Genomic DNA, 22,683 nt, shown 5'->3' with positions numbered 1-22,683 from the left:
GACAGTCATAGTGGTTTTGAAATCTGTGGATCTACAGTTATATCCTCCTGCTGATGAAAAAAAGCATTGAATGAAGCTGTAACGCTGGGCATTTTGCAGATTTCAACATAAACGAACGCTAGTTCCTCTGAAGTTTCCTTTCCCTAGGAGACTCTCTAGTACATCTCTTAAGCTTTCTTGAAGTTCAAACTTTTTTGTGTCTCTATTTAAACAGATGTGGGTTGTGCGCATTCATCTTTGTGTCATAGATATAGGAGAGGTAAGAAACTGAGCTAAGATTTGGATATTTGTCCTCTACTTCTTTGATGAGATATTGCATCTGACTGATTCTTACTGTCGTCTATATATTAAAGTTGCAGAATGTCCATTTTAATAGCTCCAATCACCTGCACAAAACCCTGCCCTATCCTTTAACTAACAAATTAGATCCTGTGGACATATATAGTACAAGGAGCAAGAGGAGAAAAAAAAAAAAAAGAAAGAGAAAAAAAGAAACCTCTCAGCCAATTTCATGCATATGAATTTTCTGTGATAAGCATTTGCCTTTACTTTAGTAATAGCGGGTTTTATTACAAATCTTATAATGATACTATTGAAATTAACAGTAGGAAGAGAACACTAAACTAGACATTAGTCTTTGTTCATCCAACCTGTCATGAGAAGAAAAGACTTTTAGGAAAGGATCAGAGCCTTCTTGCTGTCTAAAGCCCTGCTGTGCTGTATTTTCCACTGCTGGATACAGAGAAGCAAATCCAAGTCATTCACTGCCTATCTTGCTTTTACTTACATTTGGCATCAGGATGCAGCTGTACTGATTCTTTTTGAGTAAGACAAGGTCATGTTCATCATTCCACGCTTAAATAATCCTTGTGTTTTCAGACTCTTATAGTACACATCCTACCACACCATTAAACTATAATCTCTGTTGGGTTTCCATGAAATTTTTCTTTTTTCCTGTGGCTGGTGAAATGAATGATAATGATGTACTTCTTACCAAAAGCATCTATCATTTAAACTCCCACACTTCGCCGAGCCTTCAGTACTGCTAAAAGTCAACTTAATGCCTTTATCCCTTCGATTCATGATGACTGACAGTAGCATTTAAATGGAGTCCAAAGAGTACCTCCAGGTATGTGTTATTTGGGTTAAAAACTGAACTGTTTTTTCTGAAGTTCACTTTCCCCTAGAGGTCAGGCTTCGTGGTAATCTAGGTCAATTCTATGCAATTACAGAAGATCAGATAAAAGTTTTTTTATTAGCTCCTAGGAAAAAAAAATGCTTATTGGCAAGAAAGCTGGGAAGTTCTGCTTAATGAAATTTTGTTTTCTTTGTCTTGCCTTCTTTCTGGGAACTGGAGGAATATTAAGTATGAGACTCAATTTATTTTCTAGTTCCATGGAGGAATTCACCTAATTGAAAGAGTAGTAAGTTTAAATTCGTCAAGTCTTAAAAAAAATTACCAAGCTGTCAGCTGAACTAATGCTGGCGGAGATACTGTATTTTGTAATATTCAGGTGATCATCAAAACTGGGAGAACCCATGGGAAAAAACAAACTGCCTGGAAAAGGTAGAACTGCCTGTTATTGGCAGAGTTTTTCTTCCAGTGTTGATTCACAGCCCAACCCCAAACAGTTGCCAGCCTCATCAGAAGCTTCCAGAAGGTTATTCCATTTTTTTTGTGTTTTGTTTTACCCTGTTGATGTTATACCTTATGTCTCCTGGTGGCTCCTACAGGGATGATACAAGGATCTTCCAGTAGAAAGTGACACTTTGACAAGGGTTGAGAGGGATCAAGTCAAACATCACTCAGCAAGCACAGAGGGAGATGCTGTTTTCTAGAAGAGACCTCCCTAGCATTTTTTATTGGTTTTTGCCAAAAAGGAATCCCAGGAACGTGCAGAACAGTCACATTGGAAAAAAAAAAAAAAGAAAGATAAAAAAAGAGAATCAAAAGAAAATTAAAAGGGTTGAAGTCTGTGGCTGAGAGAGTATCAGTGCAGGAGACCATTCGACAGGCTTAGCAGAAGACTACAACAGGTAGGGCTGGGAACTCATGCTAACATAAATATCAATTTGCATCATTAAATTTAAAATCTTACGTCTACTTGGTTCAGTATAGTTTGTATGGTCTCAGTGTCCGTGCGTGTGTGTGTCTTACACTCCTGAGTGTACTAGCCAATTTCAGCTAAATCAGACGAAGGGGTCCAGAGCAGTAGGACTTGGAATAATTAAATTCCCATGAGGTTTTTGGAAAATAGCAACTACAGATTGTGCCAAAGTGAAAACTAAGCACTCTGAGAAATTGTATTTGTTCCTTGGTTGTACATCACTTACAGGATATTCTCAGAAGAAATGAGGAGACCACAGGAAATGCTTTTAAGCTGATATACCGGAGGCTTAGAGCCATGTTAGCTTTCTGGTGTGGGCAAAAGTCACTTAGAGTGCTTCGATGGTGTAGCAATGCTACTCATGAAATGACTTGAATCTCAGCTTTTCTGCATTGTCTGCATTCTGCCTGGTAAAATATCATGAACACAGAGTAAAGCAGGAGAGCAGTCTCCACAGGAGACATGTCCGTAGCATCAGAAACGGAGTACAGATAGAGCAAAACCCACTATGGAATATTAAAATGAAATGGAGCACAGCCTAAGCAGAGTGAGTCATATCCTCAGTCCTTAAATTGCAGGCAGGGATGTGCATTGGTCAATGAGCAGTTTCAGTCTTTCTGCAGTCGTTATTATTTTTATAGCCTGCACATGTAGGAGCTCAGACAATTGATGATTTGACCAGCCTGCACTGTGCAGATCTGAAAAAAACCAAACAGATTCCACTTCATGAACGTAAGTATGTTCTGCTCTATTTTTGTTTTCGGTGTACGTTTCACTGTTGCCTTATCTTTACCACCTCCAGGGAGAAAAGGAAGTTATTCTATGTCTCATCTTGCACCAGAGAGAATAATTCAGATTTTCACCTTAGTATAAGCCTTCAGACTCGGTTCTTTGTTGATAAATAGTATCAGATAACTCAGGTTTTGGAGAAAGACACTGGGAGATTTCCACTTCTGATTGAAAATTTGACTGAGCTCTCTTTCTCCAGCATGGCTGGATTTCAAGATAAGCCATGGAGTTAAAAGGAAACCAAAGATTGAAGCTGGGTGGCTCATCTGGTCTCCCTATAAATATGGAGCAGGAACAGGGAAAATCCTGGGGCTGAGCTTTCCACTGGCCCTCCCAGAGGCTGTGAAACTCTGGTCTATGGAAACAGAATACCAAACTAGGTGCTGAAATTGCAGAAAACCTGGCTGCATGCTGGCAACTTCTCATAGTGAATGATGTCTTTATTTTGCTACAGAAAGTGCTCTAGGAAAGCTGTGGAGTGTGAATGAGGGCTAGCTTGGCACTTTAACAGAACTGCAGGCCAGGTCTACCTGAGGGACAGAAGATGGCAACGAAACTTGAGGGAGAAAAATTTGCTTCTTCCTTTTACTTCATAACGAAAGAAATCTTGATTGAGAAAAGCTGAAACATGCTGTGAGGGACTTGATTTCTTTTTTCTAGACCTTCCTTATAATTAGCTCAGTTGTTGACTGCCAAGACCTGGAACGTTGCTACTGAAAATGTCAAGACATTTCTTACATTCTTCAGTATAAGAAACCACAGGCAATGACAAATCCAGCCATCAGTCAGCGTTTTATCATTATGCAGCATTATGAAAATCATCTCTCCATTTCAATAGGCCAACAGTGCCATTGATTGTATTATTCTCTGGCAGTTGGCGCCAGACTTATGAGCCTTTAAACCACATAAAGATTGTCTTGGTTTCCTTTCAGCTGCATAATTTGTTTCTTGCCATTCAGTGCAAGAACACATTTGGGACTACCTGGCTTTCTACCTTCAAGTATCCTACCAGGCTTTCTTTCATGGAGGAACTCAAAATAGCCTTTTTTTTTTTTGTGAAGGTGAATGACAGGGGTTTAAACAGCTAAGACCAAAAAAACCCCATAAAATGTGACTCTTCCTCCTCTACTATAATGCTGGACCCTGCTCTGGTTCTAAAGATGGCCATGTACGTTTTGCTATAAGGAAGGTCCATGTCTCCATAATCTAATGGCGGTGGGACACCTTGCAGTCTTTAATCTACCTGTGCTCACAGGAACCCTAGGAAGTCAAGGGCTGCTCTTACCCACTCTTTTAGAGACAATGACAGAGAAAAAGTAAGGCATCTAAACTGCTGGGGTATCAGTGCCCTCAAGGGCACACATTCCTCTTTTCTGGAGGCTTCAAGTGTCTTGTAGCAGAGTTCTGGTCCTCTCATTGTAGCAGAGTTCTGGTCCTCTCACACCTGTGGATGGTTGGAGTAACATTGCTGCTGACTGCACCTTGGTGTTGCGCTTCCAGTGGATGACTAGGTAAGGGCAGTAACTCCTGCGAGCATCAGGATGGAGCAGTACCAGTGCTCTAATGGAAACTAAGGCAAGGAAGAAATGGGCTTCTGGGGAACTCCATGGGTCCTCTGGCCTTCAAGGAAATGAAGAGACCCCCTCTGGAGAAAAAGGATGCTGCAGACAAGCCAAGAGATGCCCTCTGTTCAGTTCACCTTGCAGAGGGTATTGTGAAGATCAACAGCCTGATTGACAACCTGACAAAATGTGACCATCTTTGCTAGAGAAATGGTTATGGCCCTTAGAAAAGACAGCATGGTTTAAAAATGCTCAAGCTAAAAAGTTATGGATAGAATGTCAAGACTGATGCCAGTGACTGTAAAGTCTCTCAGGTTCCCTTAGCTGGCAGTCACACGATTCTGCTCACGCAGTGTGGGGAGAGTATGGCACAGACACCTGAGGACAACCAGCTGTTGCATCAAGGTGTGTCATGGACACGTTGTGTCACATCAGAGGAACCTCTCTCCATAGGCAGGTTAGCTGAGACCCTCTTGAGATGAGGTGCTTGATAGACTGTGGTCAGTTCTGCTCTGCAAAGTCTGACTGGCAGGGACAAGAATAGGAGTGATGTGTCTCTATTCAACCGCCCACTGGGCTGTGAGCACTGTAACCCACGCTGCACTGCAGAGAGGTCAAAATCACTAACCACCTGTATTCCCTGGCTGTGTGCACTTTATTTAATTGTGTGAAATGTATTTAATAAGGTCGGGGAGTGTCAAGGTCTAAGGCAAGAGAAAGAAAAAAGATAATAACAGAAAGCCAGCGAGATAAGCAGCCTGAGAGTCCTGATCTGATTTAATGACACAGACTGTTGAATGTTGTCTGATTTTGCAAAAAGCCTTTACAAAAAGGGTAAGACAACTTAACTGTGAAACCTTTGTACCCTTCTAGGTGCATTGGGGTATGGACTTTGTTTGCAGCAGGGCATCCAAGTATTCTACCACCATGCTGAGCATCCTGGACCTCACAGCAGACTACAGTTGCCAGTCAACAAGAGAAGATCATTGAGGCATGAATGGGCTGCAAACAAGCAGCATGAATGGAGCAGAAAAAGGGGCTAAGGGCCATGTAAGTCTTTAATGTCTCTTAATACTCCCTGTATCGTCACATCCACTACATAGAAGGGGATGGTTATAAAGACAGGTGTACTTCGAGAAGTATTCTCACAACCTCCTGGCACTGTCCTGAGCTAATGTCATGTTCTGGTAGCCACCTCAGCTCCTGCTATGAGGTTTGGCTTGGAGTTGTGTAGCCTGCAGAGACCTGATGGTGCACAAAAACTAGAATATTCCTGCAGCAGAGGTGGCTGTAACAATGCTCAGCAGGCAAACATCATTTCCTGGGAGCCATTCTGCCTTTGCTTGGAGCAAAGAATGCAGAGAGAACTGACTTTCTGCTGCTTGCTGCTACTCCTCTGTCCAGACTGCCTCGGGGTATCAGCAGCTAATACTTTCCCAAGATAACATTTGTTCAGTATTAAGATCCTAGGCGACTTCATGCAATAACGTCATCTCGCATTGTCTGGCAGAATATTAGGAGTAAAAATAATTAGCGTATTTTGCATGGAAAATGAAATGCCAGATTTGTGGCAATATTATGAGTCATATAGGGTGTTAACTTTGAGTCTTATTTGTATAATAAGATACATAATAATAATAATACAATATTATTCGTAAAAAACAGTGATGTCTGGAATCACCTTGCAATAATATTACTATTTCTTTAGGCCCTTCCTGTGTCCACTGGACTTGATCTCTTTTGGGTTTGTTAAAATCTTTGTGGCTTTGAAAAAATTTTGGGCAACTTTCTTTTGTGTTGTGGTTAAGCAGATGCATTTACTGCCAGAGAGCAATAAAATTAAAGAAGTCAACAGCAAATAAAAACAACTGTTTATCTTATTTGGGGTCTACAAAGCAGTTAAACTGAAATTGATTTTAAGTGGACACAAAATACAGTTTGCTTGATAAAGATCCCTGTGGATTCCAAATCAGCCTAGCATCTTTTCCTAGCTGGAATAGCAAGAGCATGGATTTCACTTGGTTATGTGGTGTAATAGACCAAAGTTAGAACTGTGTAACCAGTTCAGAAAATGGTGAAACACACAGTGGAAAGCAGTTAAAAAATGATCTAACCCAAGGATTTAAACCCAGTATTTAAAATTAAGCACATTGCAAAATTGTGAATAATTGGGAGTTTCCCTTGTTTTACTTGCTGGGGACTGAAAACTGTTGAATATTTGGCAACGGCAGACAGTGAATAAGACAATTTTCTAGATTTGGTGCCTGAAACTACTAACTCTGTGAGCACTCCCAGGAAACCCATCCAAGGATTTATTTGAGAATCAGCGCCTCATGAGACCCCTCTGGGAGCCTTCCTTCAGTTCTTCATAGATTGTAAGGCTCCAGCCAGCTGGATGTAAGTCATTAAATCTCCTTTTTCTATCCATTAGCACACTCATTAATATTTCTCAGTAACTTGGAACACAACATTTCTTATGCCAAGCTTCGAAAAGTTTTCTCTTCCATCTAATTTTGACCTAGAGACAGCTGTAAGGACCGAAAGCTCAGTACTGAGTGGAAGAAAAACTTGTATAAGATTTATGCTTGCAGAATCTGTCATTCTGTGCAAAGCAGTACAAGCATTTTACTTTAGAGATTAAAATCTTCCATAAAGTTGATGACTGTAGGAGTACTTAACTTTTGTCATTGGGCTCAGTGTTCCTGTCTGAAGCTTATTGAACTACTAACAGTAAAACAATGAGCTTTTCACAGCATGTCTCAAAAAAGAAAACAAAGAAGAACAAAGAAATACTCCTTCTGGGGCCTTAGGAACTGGATAAACATGGTGTTAAATTGTTCTTGTACTCTAGAGATGGGTACTATTAGAAGACAGCCAGCTTAATTGCAAATAATTGCTTTTGGGTAGAAAAATAGAATCTCAGAATCACAAAATGGTTGAGTTTGGAAGGAACCTCTGGAGGTCTTCTTGTACACTGAAATGCTCAAGCCACCAAGAGCCCGTTGCCTAGGACCACGTGAAGATGGCTTTTGAATAAATCCAAGGTGGGATCCTAGTTTTATTTCACTGAATGCATATATCTGTACAGACATAAGCATGCATATACTCTTCTATTTACATAATCATAGACCATACACGCACATTTATATACATCTGTAAATATAAAACCTGTTTTTGATACACACATATATATATGCGCACATGTATTTTAACAACAATATTTGAGTTCTCAGCAAGAATTTGAGGACTTGCATTTTAAGAGACAGCCTGTAGACTTGAGGGAAAAAACCCTGAACTCTTTGATTCCACCGAGAAAAAAACATTTCAGTGCTGAACCCAGCAGGAGTGCTAATTGCTCTCTGAAAATGGTGTCATTGTTCCTGTTCTTAAAGCAAACAGTAAGCAGTGGCTCCTCATCACTTACCATGCCGTAATTTAGCCTTCAGGTCAGGGGTTAAACATTTAGTTTTTGCTCTTGGCCATACATGAGAAAACTCATTAAGCAGATTATTTTTTTTTTTTTTTAATAAAGTCCCGTCATTCCTGAGAGGAATTTATGTGAGAAGAGAACTAGGGGAAGCAGGAAGAGACTCAGAGACCTACGGGGCATACACTGTGCTGACAAAGTCAATATTTCCTTTCTATACACAAAACATGAAGCTCTCAGGCTCAGAAAACAAGTACGAGAACTCACTTTCAGCAGGTTTTTGTTTCAGCTTTTCATTTGAAATGTAGTGTTTTGGTTCTTGCATGCACAGCAACACTACTGGAATCTGACTTTCTTTTTGGTGTTTTCTACCAGCTTGTATATTTATGGCATGTCTCTGCTGATTAGAAGTTAATTATTTCTCCTCTCCTGATTCCCTTGTTTTGTTGGCAGTCTTGAAAGCTCAGTAGCACTCTTGGTCAAGTCTAGATAGTGCAAGTCTGGAGCAGTGTTGTAGTTTACCTGCTGAGTCAAGTTGTCTAATTGAAGACAGACCAATCTGGCCAGAGGGACTGAAGGGAGGATGGGATGGAGGTGGCCAATGGAGGCACCGTAGGCTAAAGAGTGCATTGAATCCCATGTATTTTAAGCTTTGATGCTCTGATGGCTCTCTTGGGGTACTATAAGGCCGTCTTGCTGAAGGTGTGGAGGGTTGCTATGCCCCTGGCACCTTGTCCAGCAAGAGCTGATGTGGAGGGCATCAGACACCTTCATCTGAGAGACTGATACCACTGGTATTTTTATTTCAGGCACATTTCCTCCTGTGCAAAGCAGCACTGGGAATGATGAGCAGAGACTGTTCTACTTGATATCTCCCTTCCTGCTGCATCCACCCCCAGTCTTCCAGCCCTGGTAAGTGTGTTCTCAACAGGTGGGCTCAGTAAGAGTCTATGAGGCCAACAATGGCTGACAAAGAGACTTCTAACTATGTTGCCAAGCCAAGACAGGGACTTTCCTGGCCAATACAACCCAAATATCCCCTATGGATTCGATGTGCCTCTTGGTACAAGCGAAACTCAGACAATTAAAGTACACATCTCTCTCATCTGTCTGTGCCTCCTTGCACTCTTACTCCTTCTCCAACATTGTACACACCTTTCTTCCTCTGTCTCAGCTCAGAACTCCTTGTTCTGCTGGAGCTTCTACACAGCTGAGGACTTCAAAGCTTTTGCTTAATTTCTGTTTGCACTTCTAAGTACTGAATGAAGGTGTTAGGCAAAGGCAGGTTCTTTCAAAGTATTTGTGTATAAACATGAAAGTTACAACCTTCTGCTCCTCGGTCCTTTCATCTTTTCAGGCTCAGGGATAAAATGCAGTTGGGCTTTTGAACTTTACAGAAAGTTTTATTAAAAGAATGACTCAGACTCAGAAGTTCCGCTGCGCTCCTTTTCTCTTTCTTCATTCCTTTGCTTTTGTTTTTTTTCTTCCTTTTTTCTTCTGCTTCCCTTGCTATTCCAGCAGTAGTTTCAGATCATTTTGTTGGACATCTTGTTGCATTGTTGCTTTGCAAGGCGTCAGGGCTGTGTACCTGGGGGCCTTACTTGTTAACAGACCACAAACTTGTCCACTGCACAATCCCTCTTACTTCTGATGGGGGTGAAAATTTGTGGAAAATGGATTATTTCAGAATCGTGTTGCCAGTTTACCTTCAGACTGTCATATGGAGAGGTACTAAGGAGGTGTCTCCTTTAACAACAGAGAGAGCACAAAAGACTAAAATACTCAGTTTTCAGAATATTTCTCCAATATTTTGGAGACTATTCAAGCTCAAGAAATGTTTCAACAAAAAGGTGGGAATTGTAGTGGGAATGGCAATGAACTATCACAGAGAGAGATGCCTTTGAATGCTGCCATATCATCCAGCTACACAGAAATAACTTCTGCTCTTACAGGTTCCCAGCAGATTCCCAGCTTGCTTTTCTTTGTCACTCTTCAGATAGGTTGGTCTATTTACATATAATTATGCCTTTGAATGGTGCCATGTCATCCAGCTACACAGAAATAACTTCTGCTCTTTCAGGTTCCCAGCAGATTCCCAGCTTGCTTTTCTTTGTCACTCTTCAGGTAGGTTGGTCTATTTACACGTAATTTTAATTTCATATGTTGATACCAACTGTACAGTAGCATTGACACGTAAAACTCCACCACTAATTTCAACTGCTGGTACTTCCATGTCTAGGTTACAGTACCCGAGTAACAGTAACAAAGACATTAAAGATTAAAACAGAGGTGGGATCAAGGATTCCTGAGGCTTTTTGTGCTTTACCCACTAGATCAAAGATATGGAGCAGCTGTAAGTATGTATGCCACTGATATGTGATACTTATTTTGCTGAGCTTTCCATTAGTCTCAATTTTCTTTTAATCTTCTGACCAAAACCTGAGCAATGGACACCCTAGTTACAAGTTTCTTCTTTTTGGGAAAAGAGGTAATTATCAGGCATCAGGACTTCCACGAGTGAATCATGATAGTGACTTTCAGGATGAACTCTGTATGCATATGTCTCCTTTTGGAAGGCTGTGTTACTTGCTTGACTTGACTTTTGTGTCAGGTGGAATCTGATAATTTAACTGATAATAACTTGTGCTGGTGCAGCTGTTTGTATGAAGTACTGTCAAGAGTTTGGTGTTTCAAAGGTTATAAAGAGCTTTGGCTCTTGAAGTATGCTTTTATTTTTTTTCCTGCTATTGAGAGTGTAGCGATAATTTAGCTTTTCTGTGCCTGAAACAAAGCTTTCTGAACTCTATTACAATGACTTCAATGGATTGACTTACAGTGTGTAGTCTATATGGAGACAAAAAATACCCTGCGAAGTGATTAGCTCCCTTATTGCCAATGATTGCCAATGTTAAATTCACCCGCAGATATCTGTACACTTTCCTGAGATTGAGATACTTGCCACAGTGATTAGATTGGGACAAGAATATAAGATATCAGGTAGAATTTGCAGATCTTTCATTTTAATGAGTATTTTAATGAGGATTTTCCTTGTTCAAATTCTATCTACTGCCTTAGTATAAAAGTGTAATGAAAGCTTTCTTTTAAGGTCGACAAAGAATTCCTTAAGATTATCATCAGATAGCCGCAAGCAGTGAAACTGTCATCTCCCAGGTGAGAGGAGGCAACTTCTTGCATATGTTTGTGCAGACCATTTCCAGAAAAGGTTGTTTAAGATAATCCATTTCATTTTGCATTGCGAGACGCTGAAAGCACAGTGGCTTTCAATTTCTGCAGTTCAGCCAAGGGTAGGTAAGTTCTTTAAATATGCATTAGTATCAGTGTAAATTCAATATACATCAATATAAAAAATGGTTGTTGATTTCCTGGGACGTGGGACCCTACTTTTGCTAACCAGTGATACAGAAACTTTAGAAATATGAGTTTGTTTCTGAAAGGGATGTACTTCAGGAGCTTTTTTTCCCATTTAGTTTTTTCAATACCTCATGTTACACTTCACTGAAAGTCTTCTCTGGGGCTTGGTGCAGGGAGGATCTGTAAGTCTGCGTGACAATGTAATACTCAGCTGAAGAACTCACGCTTACGAAGCCCACCTCCTCCCCAGCCTCACGTGGCATCTGGGCAGCAGCCACCCACACATGGCACATTAAAAGATTAAGGCCTAAATGACAATTTTTAAATGCCATCATTAAATAGGGATTTCCATCCTGTAGAAATCTTGAAAAAATAACATTTGTAAAAATGCTTCCTGAGGAATATATTCACTTTTCTATTATCTCATCTATTTGCACACTAATAAGGATTCTTCTTTCTACTCAGTCTCTGCTTCAGAAGTTCAACATTGAACTCATGATTTTGTGTTTTGTGCTGTCAAGATTTTACTTATATTTAAAAAAATGTATCTCAATAATTAATTAGAAATAAATTATTGACAAAGGAGCAGTAAATGCAAAGGAAGAGCACTCTGCATCTCAGAGAGACTTTTCAAACAGATGTCTTTGCGATACCACAGATATATCTACTTTTAATATGTAGTTATCAGAAAAAAGTTGGTGCTTGTCTAGCATTTGATGCTTCATGTGATACCAAAAAACACTGCAAAAAATAGCACTTCCTCTCAAAATACATCCGTAACCAATGTACATATCTGTTAAAAATATCTCCCAAGAGAAAAACATACCAATAGATCTGGGCTACACTTCTGTGAAGAAAGTCCTGCTTATTTAGGAAGTACGGATTTGCTATCAGAGAAACTATGTTAAGAGAAGACATATAATTCTGCAGTTTTCTGCTTGCTTGAAAATATGTGTAGAATCTGAATGTTCACACTACTCTGGAGTTAGGTCAAGAAAGTTACTGATACTTCAAGGCCTGCTGAAAGAATTTTTAGCCTAAGTTCTCAGTGTCTCTTTTGATGCAGGAAAGGCTCCACTGAGCTTAGGATGTTCCTGTGCATTTCTAAACCTCAGTAAAGGTTTGGATACCAGGTCTTAGTCCTTAAGCTTCTCACTCTGAGACTGAATACCCCCTGTGTTTTCAGCCTCTCTGCAGGTAGCGTGTGCTCCAGCCCCCAACCACACCGATGGCCTTTGGCTGAGTCCTCCCCAGGTGTCAGCAAACCACTTTACATCTTTTATGTGCCACATATACATAGCTGTGACTGTGGACTTTTACTGAAGCTCAAGTGGTGCATCCAGGTATATTTGAGCTCTGAGCAACATTGGTCATATCTAGAAACATATATTCTTTTTTTGCCAGATCTCTGAATAAGTCTGTATTGATATTATCCGTTCTCTGCTTTTTCACGTCTTTGCAGAGAACTGGCTTTGAAGGGCTAAGTGTGCCAGGGAGAGCCTTCTTCTTTAATGGGACTGTAAAATATTTAAGAGTTTAGATTAGGGAAGTAATTCCAGGGCCTAGTTCAACATTACTTTTCTGCACATGAAAACCTATCTTCAAAAAGCTGCTCCAAGGACCAGGAATGCCAAAAAGAATATTTCCATTGACTTTTGTCTGCTTTGCTTTCTGTTCTAAAGAAAATCCAATTTTCAACAGAGCTATCAGCTTCATTTGGCATAAAACATTGGGCAATTTCACATCTCGGCTACCTCAAGGAGAAAAGACTCCAAGGCTGAACTTCTGTTTTCATGAACAACAGAATAAAAACCAGGCCTCTTGTTAGCAACACAAAAAGCTCTGTGTGGGGAAATGAGCTGTCTTTGGAACAGCACGACTGATATTTTAGCCTCAGGATCCTTTTCTTTTCTAAAGGTCACAGCACAATTTTAAATCCAGAATATTGTAATGCATTGAAATATTGAAATCTAGGGTGAGCAAGATCTACTGATGTAAAACAGAAATGAAGAAATGACATTGACCTTCCTCATGTCAGAATTGACTCATCCCAGGAATAACAATTCCAAGTAGTGGGAAAATAGAATTGGCCTTTCAGTGTCATGCTCTTGGATTTTAAGAATCATAGAATGCCCTGAATCGGAAGGTACCCACAAGGATCATCGAGTCCCAATTCTTGTCCCTGCACAGGTCAGCCCCAACATTCACACCTCATGTTTGAGGGTATTGTCCAAATGCTTTTGAATATTGGCAGGCTTGGTGCCATGACTGCTTCACTGAGGAGCCTGTTCAGGTGCTCCATCACTTTCTGGGTGAAGAACATCTTCCTAATATAGAACCTAAACCTCCCTTGGCACATTTTCCTGCCATTCCCTCAGGTCCTATCACTGATCACCAGAGAGAAGAGATCAGGTCCTGCTCCTCCTCCTCTGAGGAAGCAGTAGGCTGTGAGACTGTGAGACTCAAGATTTCAGACCTTCTTCCTCACTGCACAGAGGAATGATAGACTTTATGACAAAGATAACTGGCTTAGTGGATGAAAGGAGAGCTTTGGATGTTGTTTATCTTGACTTTAGGAAGTGACTTTCCACATCATTCACCTTTATGTCCTCAAAGAAAAACTGATGAAGTATGAGGCCAATAAATGGAAATGACAGCTGGCTAAATGGCTGGACCTGGAAGGGTGAGACCAGCAGTACAAAGTCCAGCTGGAGGTCAGCATTAGTAGTGGACTCTAGCGGTCAATACTGGGCCCTATATTGTTTAATACTTTCATTAATTAGCTAGGTGTTGGGACAAAGTGTACCCATAGCAAGTTTGCAGATGATACAAAATTGGCAGAAGTGGATATGCCATGTGAGTGTTCCGCCCTTCAGAGGGACTGAAGAAATGGATGGAGAAGCAGGCCAACAAGTATCTCATGAAGTTCAATAACGGAAAAGGCAATGTCCTGCCTCTCAGGAAGAATAACTGCATGCACCACCAGAGGCTGGGGAATAACTGGTTGGAAATCAGCTCTGCAGAAAAGGCCCTGGTGGTCCTGGTTGACACCAAGTTTAACGTGAGCCAGCAATGTGCTCTTGAGGCCAATAAACCATCTTGGGCTGTATTAGCCTATTTCCAGCAGGCCAACAGAGGTCATCCCTCCCCTTTATTCAGCACTGAAGAGACATATCTGGAGTGCTGGGTCTAATTCTGGACTGTCCAGTACAAGAAAGAAACAGGCATAATGGATTGTGTCCCACCAAGGGCCACGAAGATGATTAGGGGATTGGAGCATCTGTCACATGAGGAGAAGCTGAGACCTGGTGTTTTTTTACAGCTTGGAGGTGAGAAGCCTCGGGGGGAACTTATCCATGTGTATTAACACCAGGTGGCAGAAGTAAAGAAGATGGAGCCAGACTCTTCTCTGTGATGTCCATTGACAGGACAAGAAGCAACGGGCACAAACTTAAATACAGAAGCTTCCACTTAAACACAGGAAAAAAGACTTCTACTGGGAGGTTGGCTGAACAGTGGCACAGGCTGCCCAGAGAGGCTGTGACGATGCCATTCTTAGAGGTGTTCAAAACTTAACTGGACACAGCCCTGGACAATCAGTTGCAGCTGACCGTGCTCTAAGGAAAGGTCTGGACAATCTCCAGGGATGCCTGCCCATCTCACCCATTCTGTGTTGCTTTGGTTGGAGTATACAAAAGATTTTTGCAACATCCATTGGAGAAAACAGTATGTTGTGTAATTTCAAGTATTAGGGCCACTAGGCACTGACAAATCCTGATCACAACTTTAAGAGAAATTCAGAGCAAGAATTTACTGTAGCTGAGAATACGCATTTATAACCCAAAATTATGATGGACATATTAAATGTTTTCCACCAAAATGCAGGCTTTTTAACAAATATTTTTATCCTAGGAGAATCAATACTTATCAAAGTATTTGAACCTTCAAAACATGCCAGTCGTTCTATCTGTAAGATAGTAAAACCAGCAAATCACTTTTATGGTTATTTCCTTACTAAAAAATCAATGAAATTGAAAACTACTTCACTACGAGTGTATTGACTTTTATTCCTAACACTGATTTAACTGTGAAGGTCTATTAAGACAGAGATCAAAGCACCTACCAAAGAGTTCATTTAGCTCTGTAAAAGCATACAGTACTTAGAAGAAAATATAAGAAAATTATAGAAAATTCAGGTTCACAAAGTAATTTGTGATAGAAGTATAATGGGTTCTCATTGTACCAAATTCTGCTGAAGAGAAAACGCTTTGGATTTTGCCTAGAGAGAGAATTGAATGAAAGCCAAAATCTTATTGCACTTTTGCCTAATAGAAGGTGAAAAACTAAGTCACATCAGAAATTTGAATCAGTATTGAATATCAAAGCTGGATGTGAGTCCTGATCTGATGTCTTCATCATAAAACAGCCTTCCCTCATGCCATAGAGAGGGGGATAAGCTGTATTCCAAATAATCTCTGGACTGTGCACTTAAATTAAGGAACATAAAGCAGTGAACACCACTGCGTGAGCAGCCATAGTATGGCATGAAGATAGATGGTGTCTGGGATGAAATGAGGCTAAAAGAAGGGAAGAAGCAAAATGTTTTTTTCCATTGCAGTGAGTCACCTAAAGCAGGAATAAGCCCATAAACTGAAAACTTTTTCCTTTCTTTTTCAACTGCCACAGAGAAGCCATATGAGCAGCTACACAACTGTAGCAACCTGAGCTCCTCTTATGTGCAGGGAACAATTGTTTCTTGCTTGCAGAAGGAAACACACGTGTGCATACATTAACACTTAAAACCAGTCTAAAAATGTCTTATTGGACTTCCTGACTAGTTTGACAATTCTCTTCAAAAATAGCTCTCATGACTGCAGGCTGGTAGATCTGTTCCTGCCTTGATTTAAATGGGAAAACTCAATTAGAATTTGAATCTGTTGCACTGAAATGGAATTGTCTCTTGCAGGCAGAGTTTGGTCGTGGACACAAAGCAGCACAAGAGAGAGAGGCTGAGGAGAAGGCTGTGTCTGTGCAGAGGGCAGGTTGTGAGGGACTCTGAGCTAGTTGGGACAGGGATTTTCCTTGTGCTGTCACTCTGGAGAGGGAACTTCATTGCTGTTCTCCAAACTTGTCAAAGAAACTGCTGCTTCTTTCAGATTTTTGATCTCCAAACCATTCCATGCCTGAGGAGCCCTGCTGGTTCTGCAGGTGATGGGGACTGGGCACCAACCGGCTCATGGGCATGGAGCAGTGACTCAGTTCATGAGGATGATCTCCTTCAGCTTTACCTCTCTGGCTTTGAACAAATCGCCACACTTTTCCAGGCTCTTTCCCTCAGGTTTAAGCATTCCATTTGTCTTCCTGTAGTACAGAAATATTTGAGGATCTTGGCTAGATGGAGGGTAAATGTTTCGATACTGCCTCTGCTCCTGGGAGCCCTGAGCTGGCCTTTGCATTTTTCTCATCATTGTGCATTGAGATAGATGTCTAAGTGTCACTGTCTTTCCTCCTGCCTCTCTTGTTTGGGATCTCAGCCTGAGCCTTAGTTTCCATTTACTCTGTAAGTCATCTGTGTTAAACTGCTCATCATAAACAGCAGCTTCCAGCATGACTTCTTTCATCTGTGGCTAGTATTTGTGTGCAAGAGGGAGAAAACGGGTCTAATTTCCATCAGAGCAGCTGGCTCCTCTGATCTGCCACCTGGAGACTTGGCTGACGGGGAATGTGTGTCTGCAAATGGTCAGACCTTTGCTTCTACAGCTGTGCCCGTCTCTGCACTTGTCACCCTGCTGGCAGGGAGTGAATGTACCCCTTGACCCAACTCTTTGGGACCTGCTGGACACACTTAGTGAATGTTACGGATTGCAAAGAAAATGCACAAGTCCTAGCAGTGCAGCACCTGCAGTGCAGAGATTCAAGTGTGTTCATAGAAGCAGACTAGGAAAAGGGCTCATGCATGGATAGGATGGGGTGGGTAGTGGGCAGAAAGGACTCAGGGTTGCTTTGGTCCCCTGCCCTACCCTGGGTGTGCTATTTAGTAACTGGGTTATGAACATCCAGCTGGAGATGTTTATATGTACGGTATTGCCCTTTGTCCATGGGAGAAGGGTGATAGTGAACAAACATTTTTACTGAATAACTGTTGTCCTTGGAGAAGCTGTTGCAGAAGAGGTGTTTAGGTCTTCCTATGGATATGTTGTATGCAGAGGAGACCAGATGGAGATGAAGGATTTTTGACAACCAGGCCTCAACCACACAATTTAGACTGGATATTAGGAAGAATTTCTTCACTATGAGAGTGGTGAGACACTGGCACAGGTTGCCCAGGGAGGTTGTGGCTGCCCCATCCCTGGAGATATTCAAGGCCAGGTTGGATGGGGTCTTGGGCAGCCTGATTTAGTGGGATATTCCTGCCCATGGCAGGGGGGTTGGAACTGAATGATCTTTAAGGTCCCTTCTAACTCTAACTATGCTATGCTATGCTAATTAGGAGAGTCCTTGGTAAGAGTTAGTGCCCTGCACTGAAATGCAGCTATGGACTATCTGCCCTTTGAGCAGATGCAGGTAAATGCTTTAAAGTTCTTCCCTTCAGCCTCCTGCTGCTCTTGTGTGTGTGAGATCTATTGCAGGTACACAGGTTACCCTGTCACTGACGTGGTGCAGATAAAATGCTGATGCTGGGGCCAGCCAGGAGTAATTCTCAAACTGTGACAGTTACTGTAATAGAACTCGCTGTACTTCAAGGAGATAATTCAGAGACTATTGGCTTCTATATGATTTTCTTTTTTTTTGGTGGCAAATTGAGGTTTTCTTTGGAGTTGGTTTCAAAAGAGCAAAGGAGAGAGTTTGGAATAAAATGCCATGTATGAATTCTGAAAATCACATTGTAATTGTGGTTGGCAAAGGCAAGATCAGTTAGCATGGCAAGAGCCATGGCTTTGCAGCAGAAGGATTTTCTGAGGGAAGTGTTCACAACAAGGTTGTTGGGTGTCTGTGACACTTTTTCAGGGACAAGAAGAAACCCATCAATGCCAGAGCTGTGATAGGGACAGCAGATACCTGGTGTTCCCGGGGCTGAGTTGCCTTCAGCAAATGTCAGAGCTTATCAGTAAGAAGGGGAGGTTGTTCTCACTGGAACAAATCCCACAAGCTTCTGAGACAAATTTTTCTCAAAAGGTCTCCTGAGAAATACTAAGTGAATTGGGGTCATGAAAGGGTGAAGACAAAGAATCGCCTCGTAGCTCAGGCTGTGGCTCCTGCAGTAAGAGCAGTGACCGCAGCACCTGCGAGAACCCCAGGACAGGGGATGGTGGTCACCAAGAGGGGCCTGATCCCCTGGTCACCCACTGCAGACACCAGCCACAGGGTTACCCTTACCCGCAGCTGAGGTTCTAAATGATCTCGGAAGAGAAAGAGCTAAAATGAAACCAAGAGCTTTGTCTGCTCTGAGCTTCTTTAGAAAGAGGTAAATATGACTCAAAAGAGAGGGCACACGCTCCTGGCACAGCCTGTCTGTAAAGCACAGCACCCCTCGGGGGGGTTTGCTGCCTGCTCTGCTGCCCCATCCCAGCTCTTTTCCTCAGGTAACGCTGTGGGAGGGCATCTCCGTCCTCCAGCCACGCTGAGTGAAGAGATGAGATGTACCAGAGACAGCAGCGGAAGGGAGATTTCATTCCACGCAGGGCCCAGGGAGAGGGTTGCAGCAGCCAGGGCCCGGCAGTGGTAGCAAGTTGGGAAGCACCACATGAGGGAAAATCCATGGCTGAATGGAGTGGTAGGTGGTGGGACTGCCTGTGTGCAGCCAGAGAGCCCTCTTGTGTTGTCTGCCGGGCTGCAGACCAGCCAAAGAGCAGCCTTTTCCTTTCCAAGACCAAGGAGGGGAAAAAATGAGAGGCTCAGAGTTTTTGTTTCCCCCTAGGAGTTTTCTGCTTGTGGATGTTTCTAGAAGGCAAGAATGGGAAGAATGAAATGATCCGAGACCCCCTTGTCTGTGGGAGAAAGATCTGTTCTGCTCAAATTCTAGAGAGCTGTTCCCATGGTGTCACCTATTGTTAATTGGTTGATTTTCCTGACAATATTATGGCTTCTTGCAGAAACCCAAGCCCCAAGAACTTATTGTTTCAGCCAAAAGAAATCTACAAAAAGTAGTTTTTCTTTAAAAATCCTGTTCTTTTTTTTGTTTGTTTGTTTGTTTGTTTGTTTTTGGTTTTTTTCTTTTCCCAAAAGCAAAGGAGAGAAAACACACCCTTTGGCTGAAATGTTAAATCTCTGAAGATTGAAATTTCAGCGTTCCTTCCTTCAGGCAATATGCGTTCCTTCCTTCAGGTGGCTTCAGAGCCACCATGGACTGTTCCACCCCATGTTTTTTAGTCTGACCTGTGTGATCATTGCTACCAAAGGAAAAATGGTTAAAGGAGAAGAAGAAGGGGAATGAAGTATTACCATCAACCTTTTTCTTTAATAAAATAGAGGTTATAGCAACCTTTTTCTTTAATAAAATAGGGGGTACGTGTTTACTCCCTTTTGTGGTGCTCTATGCTTTCCTCCTGCTCTTGCAAAACACTTAAGTCTACCTAAATTTAAGACTGCAAATAACACTCTTCACTGCAATGTCCCTTTTGGGGAAGCCACCTTAAGCACAAGGGCTTTGTGCAGTGGAGGCTGATGGAGTACCAGGGAGCCCTGCTCCGATGGAGTCCCTACGGAGACAATGTTGTCGTCCTCTGGCTGTCATTCACCATTGGACAGGATCCCAGAAACCACAAGCGAATTAAATATTACAGGATTTTTTTTTTTCCTTACAAAGCACAGGTATGCTTAAATTTCTTTTTAGTGGTTTCAAAAAGTGTAAAGGCAGAAAGGACTTTTAGACCATTTTAATTTGCTCGCTGATGGTTTTGTGTAAAGTCTTCTATTAATTAGGTATTAATCTCCAGCCATTGCCACCAGAAAGGAAAAAAGATGCCATCAAAGCTAAGAACGCTTTAAACTACTGTGGGAGATAAAATAGGGTGGAAAATGCTTATGAAAATGTCCCATGCTGGATAAAAAGTTAAATGTTGTCCTTCCTTCTGTCTGCACTAAATTACAATGAATCTCAACAGGGGTGAAATTATTTCCTGCATTCAGTTCCAATGGTCTCCAAGTTTCTGAGAATATACACAAGGGCTGTACAACTCAATTGTCCAAATACAGTGCGATCGTGTCCATAAACAGCAAACAAAGCTGTGTGTCAATCTGTTTTTCCCTATTTATAATCTGCTCAATAGATGCTTCTTGTTTATGTCTAATATGTTCATGAAGTTAGGAGAAGGTTGTGAGAGGTTACAAAGCTGATGAATGTTTTGGAATTTCTTATCCACTGAACTAGTTTTTCCTAATAATTCAAAATGTTGTCATATGAAATAAAATCATTTCCATGATGATGCTATGTATGTGTCAGCTTCTGCTTGAATAATGTATCCTGTATTTTGGCTGCTTAGGATTGCATTTTGATAACAATTTATTTTTCTCTACATTGCTGCCAGGATGATCCTATTTGATGTCAGTGTTGGCAACAGAAATGTAAGAATGAGGACCTGTTTTAGCAATCTCTTTAGTTTATATCAATGTCACTTTTAACCTGAGATGTTGCATAACCACCTTACCAAAATATTTGGATTTGAATGATTTTATTTTTTTTAAAGAGCTCTTCTTCCAATTTTAAGTAAGTTAGTTCGTGAAAATATTTTTACCCATCGCAGATTTGGGAAATACTACATTATTTCAGAGCAAAGCCCCTGGGTCTTGTTCTTCTCCACCTTCAGAAAAGACTGGAGGTATTTGGATTTGAAAAACAATCAAAACAACTTTATGTTACAGTGTGACATTTTGGTGTTGCACGGTTTTGCTAAGAAAAACAAAGTGCTGCCCATAGCATTTCCTGGTATAGCTCTGTTTTTTGGTAGGAAACAGAACCTTAACCTGGCCCATGGTAGGTACGGTTAATATATCATCTGTTTACTGTTCCCCTCTCTTATTGCCTTCTTGCAAAGCCACTCCTCCTACTGACTGTAATTAAATCGTCTGTCTGTACTAGGTTCTTAGATTCACCATATGCTCTCAGCTTAATATTTTTTATTTGAGATTAATGGTAACAACACCAAGAATGAGTGAATGCAAAGCCTATAGGAGCAGTCACAGAGCATCTTATTGTGCTGGATAGCGTTATAGCCATCCTGAAAGCTATCGTGTGTGTGTTACAGACACTTCATATTCTTCACTTTCTGAATTTGAAGAAAATTTAAGGAACTGCTATGACATGACCTCTAAAGCCTTCCTGTCCAGAGAAAGAGAGACCTGTCACTTAAATGGACAGCCAGGGAAAGAAGCTGAAGTACCTACACTATATTTCTCAGATGTAAGGTAAGTCTGTAAAAATGGTAAAGACTTTCAGAATTTATATCTGAACACGAATTATGCTTCTCTGATCCTACTAATCTCTGTCTTGGCAGTGTTTTCATGGATTACTTAAAAAATAGGGTGTTATTTGCAGGCTATCTCTGTCTGTTTCATGTTACCCTTGCCAGAAGGTGTCTCACTTGCATGGTCATTGGAAAATACTGCAGATTTGTTTACTCTCTGTGAGATATCTTTAGGTGCCCTGCATATTACTAGTTTGGTTTAAGACGGTTCATTGCAGGCAATCAGAAACATGATTAAGAGAATATATTAATCCAAACTGGGTAATGTGCGTGCAAGGCTTGAATAAGTACAGCACATCTTACAAATGCTAGTTAGCAGCGGAAATATTTTTTGAAGGTAGATTATGTCGAAATGAGAAAAAGGCAACAAGGAAAAAGGGAAAACAGAAAAGGAGGATGAAAGGAAAAACTGACTAGTAAAGGGGAGACTGTACCCAAGTACTGCAGTGATTGGCAGAGCTGAAGGGGATGGGAGTGTGTGTATCAGACAGAAATGAAGGAATGCAGTCTGGATGGGAGAGGAGATGGTGTAACCTGGAAAAGAGGAGCAAGTGTTTTGGGCTTCTGCTTACAGCTTTGCTTGTGGTCACACTCCTGGGTTTCGCTGGTCCCTTACCCAGATGGATCCTGTCTGTGAAGGTGTTCTCCCAGGACTGACCCTTGACCTGGCAGGACTCTCCCATCGCAAATTAATTAGCTCAATTGAGAAAAGGAGATATGATGGAATGAGGGGGAGAGAGAAAAGCATAGCTAAGAAGTTGCTTTAATGAATTTGGCTTTCCTCAGCGAAGGTTTGAAGACATGAAAGCTGTTTTCAAGGAAGCAGGAAAGCTTGCTTAAGGACTGGATTATTCAGAGCTTAAAAAGTGCTGATTACAAATTGCTCTGTGTATGCTTTAGGTTGTTAAGTGTAAAGAGCTCTTAATAACTAAGCTAATAAACTCCTCAGTGTTTCACCTTGA

General features: G+C 41.3%; 1 long non-coding RNA gene across 1 annotated transcript; it reads left to right on the top strand.

Annotated features, from left to right (window-relative positions):
- Positions 1 to 5,349: 5,349 nt before the first annotated feature.
- LOC128852745 (uncharacterized) lies at positions 5,350 to 8,096 on the top strand. Its single transcript, XR_008450781.1, has 3 exons — positions 5,350 to 5,509; positions 6,715 to 6,856; positions 7,992 to 8,096. It is a non-coding gene; the product is annotated as an uncharacterized LOC128852745 (long non-coding RNA).
- The last annotated feature ends 14,587 nt before the right edge of the window (positions 8,097 to 22,683 follow it).

Source organism: Cuculus canorus, chromosome 7 (assembly GCF_017976375.1).
Source record: "Cuculus canorus isolate bCucCan1 chromosome 7, bCucCan1.pri, whole genome shotgun sequence".
NCBI lineage: Eukaryota > Metazoa > Chordata > Aves > Cuculiformes > Cuculidae > Cuculus > Cuculus canorus.
Note: the sequence above shows the minus strand (reverse complement) of the source record. Positions and strands in the feature narration are given on the sequence as shown.